Source organism: Lissotriton helveticus, chromosome 8, assembly GCF_964261635.1.
Source record: "Lissotriton helveticus chromosome 8, aLisHel1.1, whole genome shotgun sequence".
Lineage (NCBI taxonomy): Eukaryota > Metazoa > Chordata > Amphibia > Caudata > Salamandridae > Lissotriton > Lissotriton helveticus.
In genome coordinates, this window is record NC_136069.1 from 550,107,146 (window position 1) to 550,120,057 (window position 12,912).

A 12,912-nucleotide genomic window follows, 5' to 3' on the forward strand; every position below is an offset into this window, starting at 1 on the left:
TAGTGGAACTCTCACAGGAAGCTGTTGACAGCTTCTTCAGCAGTCTCAATGATATGATGTTCTCACCAGAGCAGAAATAATGACTCTTGAACAAGCTAGCACACGGCGTTCCCGACACCTTGAATTTGGCCTTCAACTTTAATAATAAAGTAGCAAGATCAACTTTTCCTCCAGTCCACGGACAGCAATTTTTTTAGCAGCCCCAAAATATTTTTTATAATCTTTCGGGACACTTATCTTCTGCTTAAAGTAAGAACTATTCTTAGAGAACTAATTTCTGTTTTTAGAAACTTCATAGACATTAGCTGCCCGCTGGTATGTTCATAAATATTTTTTGAACTGTGATGAAGTGGTCTCGAACTTTTCTTCTGTATTAAGAGCCATTTCATGTGTAATTCTCATATTCGATTACTAATAATGTATACATATGCGTGATTAATTTAGCATTATTCTACTGCTTGAGTGCATATAGTACATGTGACTATTTTTTTTTCCCGTATATTACATAATTTCGAAATGCATTATGTGTATTTTGGGGTGGTAAGGTATACACGATACTCTACAGTGTGTTTTACTATGCCTAGATTCGTAAATATGGCCATAGTTAGCGTGGAGTGGGTGTGATGTATTCCTATAGGTTCTGTACAGATCCCCCTATTCCTGACCCTATTCTGGTTAACAAATTAACTAGCAGCCATCCAATGATGCAGAAACCGTTATCTGATTAAGTCAGACCACGTCACAGGAGCGCGTTATCTGATTAGGTCATAACGCTTGCCATCTAATTAGGCAAATAATATTCCTCCAGCCCCTGATAAGGCATACGGAGTTCTCAAAACAAATCAAACCTATGACAACCTGGGAAAATCCCTGCGGCCATTGTTTTGATTTCTCAAAGAACTTCAGTAAAAGAATGTGCTAACGACCAGCTCGTATGACATCCTTATTGACGTATCTATGTCCATCCTTACGTCAATCTCGGCACCTTACAGGTATAAATATTACCGATATTGCCTTAAGCAAACACACGCGGTGGTGACGAGATCGGAGCAGCGAGACTTGCCGAAGCCCAGCAGAGAGCGAAGCCCACTGGCGCTGCCCCGCCTTCCTGACGCGCTGAGAACGAGACGCTGCTTTCTCCTGCCGAGAAATCCAGCTCCGGCGCTTCCGAGCAGCCCTCGCAGGCAGCTTGGAATATCGAGACCACAGACGAGAGATACCATCCCTCAACCATCCTAGATTCAAGGTACAGAACTGAATAACCCTTTGCAGAGAATTCTTGAGTCAGGCACTTGGCAAAACAAACTTAACTTAAACTGCTACTTTCTATCCCCGCCCACATATTAGGCTTAGGTCAGGTACACTGGGGTAGGTGTAGTTAGAAGCACCAGTTGAGTACGATTAGTCAAATGATTTACATGTATGTATCTATTTTATCCATTTTAAAACACCATATGGCTTAGAAACCATATAAATGTTTTTACAGTATTATTTTCTACTTCTGCTTTTATTGTATGCACTTTACTTAACCATAAGTATTGCAATAATATCGATCCATTTCTCTTGTACGAGAAAAGAGACTGATCAATAAATAACATCTTTTATTGAACACGCCCGTCTCTTGCTTTTCTCTACAAACTGGTGAAACTAAGAATGCACGTACTGACTGAGTAAAATAAGTTGTCTTTTGTTTTCACACGACTCTAGAGATATACTCTTGATTAGGGGAGAGCAAAGTTGTCATGTTCTATGGTTGTCAGAAACTAAATCCCTTCTTGTCTATCCAGGGAGGTTCAACTCCTCCTTGCCTATTCGAGAAAGTTTCTAGTGAACTCTGAGCTAGCTGGCAAACCCAAAACTTTAAGTCTAATATCGACAGTAGAAGACCTAGTTAACGTCTGGTCTAGGTCTATACTATTGGAGGTATTATTCCAATGCGCAGAGCCTATTGGGATAATAGGAACTACACTACAGTAGGAGAACCCTGTTAAAAGATGCTAGAAATAATGGCACATTGGAGTTGATAGCCTGTTCTAGATTTCTTTGACCAACTAAGAGAGATAACATCCTTAAACCATAGTAGAGGAAACAGGGAAGCCCTGTAAGAGTCAAATTCTGTTCTAGTAAATGTTAGAGCCTATTGCTTCACAGACTGCATGGAAGTTTTAAAAACAGAAACCAACCACTTTTACGACTTCCCTCTAAAAACCCAGAAGGACTGTCTCTGTGCTGTGCCTGTTCTAAATGCAAAGTTTAATAAAGTGAAGCAGTATATGCAATCAGATCATATTGGAGTTGTTGACAAACAGGAGTTATTGGACTTGGCCCTTTCCGCGAGGGCATTCCCAAACCTTTTGCCTTCACGTTTTCTGCACCTGTTTAAGTTAGCTTGCATGATACATCCCTGACGCAGGTCTTGGCATGACAGCCCACAGTCTCCTCAGAACCTCCGCTTTGCTATACTACCTTGACACAGGCCTCCATATTACAAAACACCCCATCAATGACATCCTCAATGACGACACATGACTCTGCGTTGCATGCCCTGGAACTTCTTCTGAATTGAAGGTGGATGACTCTTCTTCCACACAGGACTTTGCAGCACAGGCCACTCATTGATGTTATCCTCAATGATGATGTCCCACATTGCAGATCTGCAGTTCCTTTAAACCACCACTGTGTGACGTATCCTCAACATGCAATGTCACAATGCTCTGCAACCAGGATTTACAGCGCTCTTTTCAACAGGCCTAACTTGGTCCCTATATACAGCCTGTGCTCCATCATGGTGGGCTGAACTTGTGAGTTTGTCGAGGCCCGTACTATTTTTACCTAAAGTTTTTAAGTTGCATATCTGTGGTTCTAGTGATTGAATGTTTGGTGTTTTAGTGTCACACAATTTATAAAAATGTTACTCTATGTTTCTAAATGGGTGTGTGATTTTTCTTGTGTTGTGTTGTTTTTTTCTGTTTGAAGTGCTTCATAAATACTTTACACATTGCCTCTACGTTAAGCCTGACTGCTTTGTGCCAAGCTACCAGAGTGTTAAGCACAGGTAAGGTTGGGGTTTGCTTGTGTTTCACTGTGACAGAGAAGAATATGGTTCTTTCTTCTGTAGAGTTTCACCCTCCAAGCAGTAACCCAATTTCTAACATTGGTGTTCAGCAGTGAGTTTAGGACTTGTCTTTCTGCAGTGCCATACAGTGATTTTCTATTACACTAAAGTCCCAGATAATGTGTTTGACTTCAATTTGAGTGTGTTTATATTTCCCTTAATTGGCTGTTCTTCTTTTTTTTCAATCAACTCTAATTGCTACTGGACACTCTTTGATCATATCTAAAGTAATGGAATTTGAGCTGGCTGGTCAACCTGGAAAGTTACACTGTGATCAAGCTCAATAGTTCTGTAAAGAAATGAGACTGCAAGCCAAGAAAGGCACCAATAATTTGGAGTTTCAGAAGGCTGTGAGGGCCTGGGCAGAGGTCCATCAGTTACTGACAGCAAAAGAGAGAGGATGGGAATGAGAAAGATGATATGGATGAGCAGGAGCAGGGCCTAGATACCATCCCTGAGATGCAGCACTCAGGGGAGAGGGCTGACTCATCTCCTGAATTGGAACTCTCTGCCACAGAGGGAAGTAGTGTATCTTTGCATGGACTTTCCCAAGAAGAGCTTGTGGACAGGAAAGCAGAGAGGGAGTTTCAGTTGAAAATTGCCTAACTCAAGATGAGGGGAAAGAAACTGGCCATGGAAGCCGAGGAGAGGTAAATGGTTCATGAACGTAGTCTTAGAGAACTGAATATAAGAGATAGGCAAGCAGAGTCCAGGAACAATGGTGGCAGCTTACCCGCAGTGTCTGAAGGTGACAAGAGGGTTCACATATCCAAAGATATGGTGCCCAGCTCTGTGGTAAGGTTTGACGTAGACAAGTGGTTTTATGCTTATGAGGTGGCCCGTAAGATACAGAGGGTCCCAGAAGAGACTTTAGGTGCATCACTGTGGAAACAAATGCCTACAGTGGGGAGGAATAAATTGTTTACACTGGAGGTGGGGGGCCAGATGAAGTGCATCCCAATTAGAACTTTCCTTGTCACCAAATTTGCACTCACCCTGGAGAAATACCACATTGGGGTCAGGGATAGCTAAAAGTTGCAGAGCCAGCCATTCCTGGGTGGATTTTCTTGATCATGCCAGCAAAGTACTGAATGTTGAGTGTGGAGCAAAAACGTTGATGATTTCACTTGATTTTATAATATAATACTAATAGAGACATGTTCAAAATGTGGTTTACAGAGCTGCCCCTGCACCTAGTTAATAGTAAGCTCATTGACCCCAGGGAGCTTGGTAAGGGCGCAGGCCTAGATCGTTCCTGGGAGTGACCCCAAGAAGGATGATCAGGTTGCTGCCAGCAGAGTAAGGGGGAGATTAAAAATAACCCAGACAAGTCCGAGAATAAGGTAGGGGGAAAAGATTCTCATGGCCCTACTGAGAAACAGGGAAGAGGTTCTGATGGGTGATGGCACATGGCACCTCATTTACAGCATGCTAATCAAATGGAGGGGGGAGAAGGAAAGTACTGATCCCTCAGTTTCCTTGGGTAATTACAATTAATCAAGAGGGAGGGATCACTTGTCCTGCGTGAACCAGGGTATGCAGGAGAACGAACAACGGTGTCTCTAAAATTAAACCCTCATGCACGTGTAGGGTAGCGTGGTAAGCGGTATATCTTGATTCTCCGCTCTTCTGACACGTGTGTGCATAATCATCGGGTTTTCGGTATGCAGCCTCCACCAGGAGGATCTTACCCTCGGTAAAAACAGTAGTGACCCAGTGATGTGGAGGGAGTGTAGGACAATAAAAATCCCCCGGAAACCCAGTAAACGGACTTTTATTAAAATCTGGGTTCGGGTGGATCCCATTAGGGGAATGCTCCAGTGATGTGCGCTCTGTTGAAAAAGTTAAGTTTTCAGGACGCACTAGCATTCAGAATAATTTAAAATGGCCAACATGTTTCAGCCCTCTATGCCGTGAATCGGACTTTAGGGCTTTCTTCAGGACCCGTGGTGAAAGGTGATAGTGATGCTAGACTATTATATTTATAGCAAGCAAGTAGGTGTGTAGAAAAAGGGAAATTATCAACCTGTTTCTTGGTTCTCGAGGTCACGATGTACCGGAGATGTATATTAGTTACACCTCCTTCGGGTGTGGCAAGGGCTTCGAGGGGGCTAACGCTCCTGTCCTCGCGCTTCGCGTTGCGCTTCTGCTGCCTCTTCCGGGTCGAAGGAGGTGTAACTAATATACATCTCAGGTACATCGTGACCTCGAGAACCAAGAAACAGGTTGATAATTTCCCTTTTTCTACACACCTACTACTCACACACATTAATTCAGGTTGATTTGAGTGAGAATAGTTATTTTTATTCGCCACATTATTATGTCCATTTCACTTGTTTTTAATTTTTCACAAAGTAAATTGTTAGGGAAAGTGAACAGCCGGCACATGTTTCGCCCCATGTGGCAGATAGAGACAGGGCTTTCTCAAGGCAAGTCATTACATTCCAACATCATGGTATCAGCGATAAGTCCGTGCATTTTCAAGTTTGTAATGGGACATTGTATTCAATTTTTGGTGGTCCTTAAGAAAGTAGTCTCTTGTTGGGTCCTTGGATAAATCCTCGAAAATGCTCAGACTTATCGCTGATACCATGATGTTGGAATGTAATGACTAGCCTTGAGAAAGCCCAGTTGCCTCTGTTGGTAGCTATCCTTAAGGGCAGAATTTTCCTTGGGTTGGGGACAGACGTCTGATCAAAGGAGTGGAATATAGAGGGCGCGCGACGCGGCGATCAAGATGGCCGCTCCCCCCTGAGCGCCGCGATTTCGGCGGCGCTTCTGCTGTGAAGGCTCCGTTTTCAGAAGGCGTTTCTCGGCGGAAACGGCCGTTTCCAGCGTCGGAACTGCCCCTCAACACCTGGGTATGTTTTTGTGCACTTCCTGACTGTTTTTGGCATTTTTTTTTGCGAAAATGCAATTACCTCGGAAACGGCCGCCATTTTGTTTTTTCTTTTTTCTCTCGTTTTTTAATATTTTTGCTTCTTAACCACCCAGAATGTTCCCACTTCAGGATTATCGCCCAATGGCCTTGTTTTTTTACTATTCCAATGGTTTTTTAAGGGCATTTGAACTCTTTTGTGGCATTTGGTGACTTTTCTTGGCTTTCCCTTTGTCGTCGGACCTTGGCCTCTACTATTTACCTCAACATTTGCCTTGTCATTGTTCTGTTGCGGTTTTGCCTCTCCTGGGCCCATTTCAACTTTCTTTTTGTGCTCTACAGACTCCAGTTGGTTCATTCTTTCAGCATTTCGTTGCTCCTTTTGGTAATTTGCAGCCCTCATCCCACGGTACGCTGCTCATACTTTACCTTACGCTTTGCCAATATGGAGCACGGACATACTACAAAATCTTCCAATGCTGCTTCCACCTCACGTAAGGACCCTACACCTGTGGGCAAACGCCTCAAAAAGGACCCACCATCTCCTTCCAAATCTCCGCCTCCTGTCACTATTGAGGACCTTATGGAAGAACTTCGCTTAATTCGCCCTTTTATTGCAGACACCACTGCTACTCTGCAAAGGCTGGATGACAAGTGGTCTAATCTTGAAAAAAGGGTTACTGATGTTGAGCAAAAAATCGGTGACGCTCAAGATATTGCCGCCAAACTGGTCACTCTCACTAAGGAGGTTCAGGTCCTCAAGAAAACGTCTGAAATAGACGCAACAACCTACGTATTTATGGTGTTCCGGAGAATTCTGAAGGGTCTGACATCATCCTTTTTTTGAAGACTCAAGTCTTACCAATTGTTGGTATGCCTAAACATGTGGATGTCAATATTCAACGAGCACACCGTTTGGGTCCTAAAAACGCCTCCTCCTCTTCAAAACCTAGAGGCATTATTGCTTATTTTCTTCTCTATTCTGACCTCATGACTATTCTCCACTCAGCCAAACAACACAAGCAACTGTTATGGTCAGGCCACAAACTATTTTTTTCTCAGGATGTCTCCAAACCGACTGCAACGCGTCGAAAAGAATTCCTGGACCTGCGGCCTGCGCTTCGTTCCATGAACGCTAGATATGGTCTAATTCATCCTTGCTTCTTCAAGGTTACATACAAGGAACGGTCTTACAGCTTCGAGGATCCGGCTGATCTCCGCAGGTTCATCCATTCCCACAGAGACGACTCCATGGAGCAAAGCGGCTCTTAGCTTACACTGTCTCTGCCTCTGTGTTTATTTTATTGTCTACCATGTGTTGACTTGTTGTCTCCTTTCGTATTACCTCACTCTTTGGTTTTTATCGTTCCTTAGGTCCGTTTCCTGTTGTTCCGTTTGCCATCCTCTCCATTGTATTGTGTCATCGTTCGTTTCCGTCATCCCAGTACGCTGATTCCCTGCATACTTGTTCGGTAAGTCTCCTTCATTTGTTCTTATGTCGTGCTCGGTCCTTGGTTCTCTTTGTATTTCTTTTGTTTTCCTAGTCTTCTCTTCTTCTGGTTCCTCGGACTGTGTTCTCGACCTTTATGTTTTCCTTCTTGTGCGGTCGTCTTTTCTCGCTGCTCCCGCTCTCACTTCATTGTCCTTTTTGTTACTTGTTCTGTATGGCTGGAGCCTTTTTTGTTCTCCTCGCCATCTTTCTTCTTGCTGTCTTCTCTAGGGTAGCTTTTGGCTCCCTTTTTCCTTCTTACTTACTTCCCTTTCCTTTCCTTTCTTCTCCTTTTTGGTTTCTCTCAACATTTTTTACTTCACTCGCCCTTTCTCTATTACTCTTCTTTCCTCTTCTCCGTTGCATTGGTACTAGTCCCTCTAACCCCTTTTTCTCATTTTCTCTCATTCCCCCTCGGTACCTCCTTCTGCTGGTATTGTATCGTCTTTCTTTAATATCTTTCTCCTTTTCAGTTTGGAGTCTATTCTGTTCTTTTTTCTATTTCATCATGTTAGTTGTGTGTTACTTTTTTTCTCCTTCCTTTTGGCACTGCGTGATTAATCACTTCTTCCTTTTCTCCTCCGTTTCTATCTCTTCACTTCGTCTCATTGCACCTTCTCATGTTGGCATTGCTCCTTTTTTTCTTCCGCTCTCTCTACTTGGGTTTCTTTTCTATTTCCATCATTCCTCTCTTTATTATATTTGGCTTGTCTTCATCTCTCCTTGCCAACCTCTCTATATATTCCCTCTTCTTACCTGTATTACTCTCTCTTTTTACTTTTCCCTTAATCTCCTCCTATGAAAGGTTTTCGACTAATTTCCTGGAATGTTAAGGGTCTTCGCAACCCTATCAAGAAACAACGTGTTTTATCTCATCTTGCTCGTTTAAAATGTCAAATTGCCTTTTTACAAGAAACACATCTTTCTACACAGGAGTTATCGTTGTTACGTAAACAATGGGTTGGGGATGTTTTCTGCTCTCCTGCTACTAATCACAAGAATGGTGTTGTTATTTTATTTCATAAAGCACTGTCTGTTCAAATTCTAAATGAAACTGTTGATACTAATGGTAGAGGGTTGCACCTTGATTGTAAAGTTAATAATGTTCATCTCTCTCTTTGTAAAGTCTATGGTCCGAATGGCATTGATTCCTCTTTTTGGAATGATTTCTCCTCCCTTCTCTCTTCTAATGCTAATGAAGATTTGATTGTTGGGGGGGAATGTAATCAATTGATGGACCCCTTTTTGGACCGCAAATCACAAGCTCGTTACACTCCCAATAAAATGCAAAAGTCCTTCCAAAGATCCATCTCCTCCAGAGGCCTTATAGATTCATGGCGGTTGTCCTACCCTGACTCTCTGGAATTTTCCTTTTTTTCTCCAGTGCATAATTCCCTCTACCGTATCGATTATATTTTTCTCTCCCACCATGCCTTCCAATTTATGACCAACTCAGAAATAGGCTCTATCCTTATCTCAGATCATGCCCCGGTTATTTTAGATATGGATTACCCCTCTCCCTTGCCTCAGGCCCGCAGATGGCGCTTTAATAACTCCCTTTTACTTGATCCCACGTTCATTGAACATTTCACTCACTTCATGGATGACTTCTTCACTACTAACTCTCCCTCTTCCTCTGACTTTCATTTTCTCTGGGATGCTTTTAAGGCCACTGCTCGGGGTTCTATTATTGATTTTGTATCACGTAAAAAAAAGAAAGCGCTTTCCCAGGCTTCTTCCTATCTAAAACGCATCAAAGAACTTGAGCATCTTTATTACACTTCTAATTCTCCGGATTCTTTATCCTCTCTCATTACTGATAAAATGCAATTTAATAAACATTCTTGGGAATCGGCTTCCAATCAGCTTCTTCAATTTAATGCAAAGATGTATGGTGGTCGTAATAAAGCGGGCAGGGCTCTGGCAAATTACCTTAAAATTAAAAAACAGAAATCCAAAATTGTCTCGATTACAGATTCACATGGCTCGCCCCAAACTTCTGATGCCAAAATTCTGGATTGCTTTGTTCAATTTTATTCTTCTCTTTATACCCCTGAGTCTTCCCCTTCAGTAGAACAATTAGGGGCCCGATGTAGGTAGCCCTTTACCGATCGGAATCGGCCGAAAATACCGATTTTCGGCCGTTTCCGATCGGTAAAGGGCTATCGAGATGTAGGGGCACATTTTCGGTAATTTTACCGATTCGTTATCATTACCGAATCGGTAAATTTACCGATTCGGTAATATTTACCGATTCGGTAATGATAACGAATCGGTAAAATTACCGAAAATGCAATGTAGGTAGCCTATGTTCCATCAGCACATGGCTTACAGAATCGGTATTTTACCATGGAATACAAATCCATGGTAAAAAACCGATTCCTGTGTACATGCACATCTGTGCATGTACAGATGTGCCATGTGATAGACAGACGTGCCCTTAGGGCATGTCTGTGTGCCACATTGCACACATGCCCGTTTTGGGGGTGCTAGAGGGTGTCAAAGTGACACCCCCTGCACCCTTGTGAATTCTTTAATTACCGATTCGGTAAATACCGAATCGGTAATGCCTAATCATTCCTATGGGCTTCAAAGCCCATAGGAATGAATGGGCATTACCGATTTGGTATTTACCGAATCGGTAATTAAAGTATTGTTAAGGATTCGGTAACGAATCCAGATGTTGGGACCTACATCCCATTTACCGATTTTGAAATACCGAATCGGTAAAATTCGGTATTTCAAAATCGGTAAATGGGATTTACCTACATCGGGCCTCAGATTCTTTCTTTAATTCTGTCCCTAAACCTCCTACTCCTTTGGTGGATTTCTCTTCTCTCGATGCCCCGATTTCAGAAAAAGAAATTCTTGCTGCCCTCTCTCTTCTCCCCAAAGATAAGACACCTGGCCCTGACGGCTTTACTGTGCGTTTCTTTCTACAATTTAAATCTGTCCTGGTTCCTCACTTGCTCCAGCTCATTAATCACTTTCTCTCCTCTGGTGAATCCAAAGGTTCTTTCACGCAAGCTATGCTTGTTCTTCTCCCCAAAAAAGATAAGGACCCTTCCCTGTGTAAGAACTATCGACCCATCTCTCTCATTAATACTGATTGTAAATTATATGCGAAACTTCTGGCTCTACGGATTAATTCCATCATCCCCGATTTGGTTAACATTCATCAATCCGGATTTGTTAAGGGTAGATCCATTACAGACAATTCTAGGACCCTTCTTAATATCATTCATCTCTCCGCTAAAATGGATAGTCCTTTGGCGGCCATTACTCTAGATGCCGAGAAGGCATTTGACCGTGTCCATTGGGATTTTATGTTTGGTGCCCTGCGCTGGCACGGTTTCAGTCCCACTTTTCTTAAATTAGTTCATTTGCTTTATTCTGCTCCTTCTACTTCTATGTGGATTAATGGTATGCAATCTGATTATTTTCCCCTTCATAGAGGTACCAGACAAGGCTGTCCACTTTCCCCCCTCCTCTTCATTTTGGCTCTCGAACCTTTCCTTGAAAAAATTCGTCAATCCCCTTCCTATTCTGTCTTTCTTTATAAAGATGTGGAGATTAAGTTTACTGCTTACGCCGACGATATTCTGCTTTATATTTCTAACCCTGCTACTGCTCTCCCTGCTTTCTTTTCTTTACTACATGATTACTCCTCAGTTTCTGGTTATAAATTAAACATCGATAAAACAGAAGTCCTTCCCCTCAATAAATTTTGTCTTCCTCACATGTTTCAGGGCTCCGGTTTCCAATGGAATTCTGGCTCTATTAAATGCCTTGGTGTCTTATATGCTAACACCATTAGAGAAACTATCAGACTTAATCATTCCGATATACTTAAAAAGCTCTCTTCTCTTATAGAGCGTTGGTCCCCTCTTTTTCTTTCCTGGTGGGGTCGTCTTTCTACTATTAAAATAATGCTCCTACCTATCGTGAACTTCTGTCTTTCCATGCTTCCTATCTCTCTCCCCCATTTCTTTTTTAAGTCTATCAATAGTCTTTTTTCCAAATTCCTGTGGAATAAGCGTAAGGCCAGAGTCTCTCTTCTACGTCTTCAACAACCTAAACATCTTGGTGGTGTTAACTTCTCCAACATCTCACGCTTTCACTCTGCTTTTTCTCTCAAGCAAATTTGGCCTTTCCTTCTCGAAACCTCATCTCCTCCTACTACGGCTTGGAGCTCTCTGGAATTGGCTCAACTTCACCCCTTCTCCTTTCTTCTTGCCTCCAATCTCACTCAACCACCTCCTAAGCTGCTTTCACCTATTTTTAAACACTCCAAAGCTTTAACACTTGCCCTTTTCCGCTCCTTCTCTGTCCCATCTACTCTTCATTTGAATACCCCACTCTGGTATAATAAATCTCTTAAACTACGTAATCGGGCGCTCTTTTGGAAGGAATGGATCGATAAAGGAATTCTCACTTATCGCCACCTTATTTCTAACAATTCCTTATTATCCTTTTCAGCACTTCGTGACTCCTTTGGTATCTCCAACAAATACTGTGCACACTTTCACGAACTTCTACCTAAACTATCCACTATTATCTTGCAACACATCCCTTCTCCTTCTTCACCTCCCTTTCTTGCTTCTCCACCCAACTTTCAAGCTCCCCTTAAGGCCTCTGCTATTTATCAATTACTTTCCCCCCCACTTCCTGATAGGCCTAAAACTAACCTCGAACTTCTCTGGGAATCGGACCTCAATCAAACTTTTCCCTCACCTACATGGGACTCTATTTGGTCCAAACTTCATTCCACTTCCCGGTCCGCTAGCACCACACAAACCCTTTACTTTTTTTATAATAGATTATTTTATACTCCCTGTGACTTATTCAAATTTAAATTGTTAGATGCTAAGAAGTGCTGGTCTTGTTCATGCACTTCTGGTGATTTGGTTCACATGTTCTTTCTTTGCCCTAAGGTCCACCTAATGTGGTCCCACATTTGGTGTACACTTAAGATTTTGTCCACTCATGTTCCTTTTCTTCTTTCTTCTGTATTTCTGGGTGGTTTGGCCGCTGTTTGGGATGTCCCGCTTCATATTCGTAAATTTATTGATCTCTGTATTGCTGTTGCTTTTCAAATCATAACAACTAACTGGAAAGATACCAAAAATGTGGTTTATAATGCTTGGTGGAATTTACTCTGCCATCATCACAGATTAGATCGTGCATGTGCTTCTTCTCTTCCGATGTTGATTAAACGTGATTTACTTTGGTCCCCTTTAACAGACTATTTATCTAGATGTGCCTCATGATCACTTGTTATTGTTATTATTAGTATTACTGTTATTACAATTTTTATATACTTTTATTCTCTTGTACATCTTTACTCTGTTTCTCCTTTATTTTTCACTGCGGTTCCCTTTCCCTTCCCCCCCCTTTTTTTCCTTCTTCTTTCCTTCTCTTTCTCTCTCT